The sequence below is a fragment of the Myotis davidii genome, unplaced genomic scaffold (assembly GCF_000327345.1).
Source record: "Myotis davidii unplaced genomic scaffold, ASM32734v1 scaffold67, whole genome shotgun sequence".
In the NCBI taxonomy this organism is placed as follows: domain Eukaryota; kingdom Metazoa; phylum Chordata; class Mammalia; order Chiroptera; family Vespertilionidae; genus Myotis; species Myotis davidii.
The window spans coordinates 632,291-633,326 of NW_006298521.1; the positions used below are offsets into that span (position 1 = coordinate 632,291).

At 62.1% G+C, this 1,036-nt stretch overlaps 1 long non-coding RNA gene across 1 annotated transcript in view; it reads right to left on the bottom strand.

Moving 5' to 3' along the window:
• The window catches only part of LOC107184733, a 28,956-nt gene that overhangs the window by 1,342 nt on the left and 26,578 nt on the right, over positions 1-1,036 (bottom strand). The window lies entirely within an intron of this gene.

Here is a 1,036-nt window from a genome sequence, read left to right on the forward strand (position 1 = left end):
AGTGCCCGTGCGCCGCTCCCACGCTTTCCCAGCACCCAGACTCCGCCCGCACACAGTAGGCGCCCAGTAAAGCTCTGCAGAATAAGTGAGTTCCCGGAGGTCGGAGGTCGGAGGTCAGAAGTCATCGGAAGGCAGGGCTCAGGGACAAATGACAGGGCTCAGCGGAGAACGGCCCAGCAAAGGCAGGAGAAGCAGAGACGAAACGTCCGCATCCGAATCCGGGCAGGGTCCCGGCAGGCTTCCTGGGGGAGGTGGGGTTTCTGTGTTTGTTTTTATAAATCCTCATCGGCGGGTATGTTCCCCATTGATTTTGAGAGAATGGGAGGGGAGGCAGGGGGGAGAGAGAAAGACACACCAATTGGTTGCCTCCTACACGCGCCCTGACCAGGGCCGTGGATCGAACCTGCGATCCAGGCACGTGCCCTTGACCGGGAATGGAACGCGCGGCCCTTCTGTGCACCCGCGATGCTCTAACCACTGCAGCACACCGGCCAGGGCAGGAGGCTAAGCCTTGAAGCAATCTCACACGGAGGGTGGGCCAACGGGAGCTGCAGGCTCACAAAGCCGGCCCCAGGCACCTGCTGGCAGTGCGCTAGGGGACGCGGGCAAGCCAGGCAGCGATGACTTCCGACCTCTGACCTCCGGGGTCTGCGACTCACGGGACAGGGACGTGCACCCGCCGCAGCCACGCACATGAGCCCAACGCTCTGGGTTTCAGATGAAGAGGCCGAGGGGAGGTTTCTCCGAGAAAGTAATTTTAGGCTGAGATTCAATGGTAGAGATTATGGGGTGAAGGGGACTGAGGGTCAGGGTTCGGGAGTGTCCCGGATGCATGAGGGAAACTGGACACGCCGGTGGAGAAAGAACGGAGGCCCCTGAGACTCGGGGCCGCGCCTGCCCACCCCCTGGGGCACCGGGAAGGCCGAGAGTTAGCCACGAGCACGGAAACAGCCACAGGGCTCTTCGTATGCCCGGTACAACCACCCACTTGTAGATGGGGAAACTGAGGCACAGGCCTGACCAGCCGTCCGTCTGC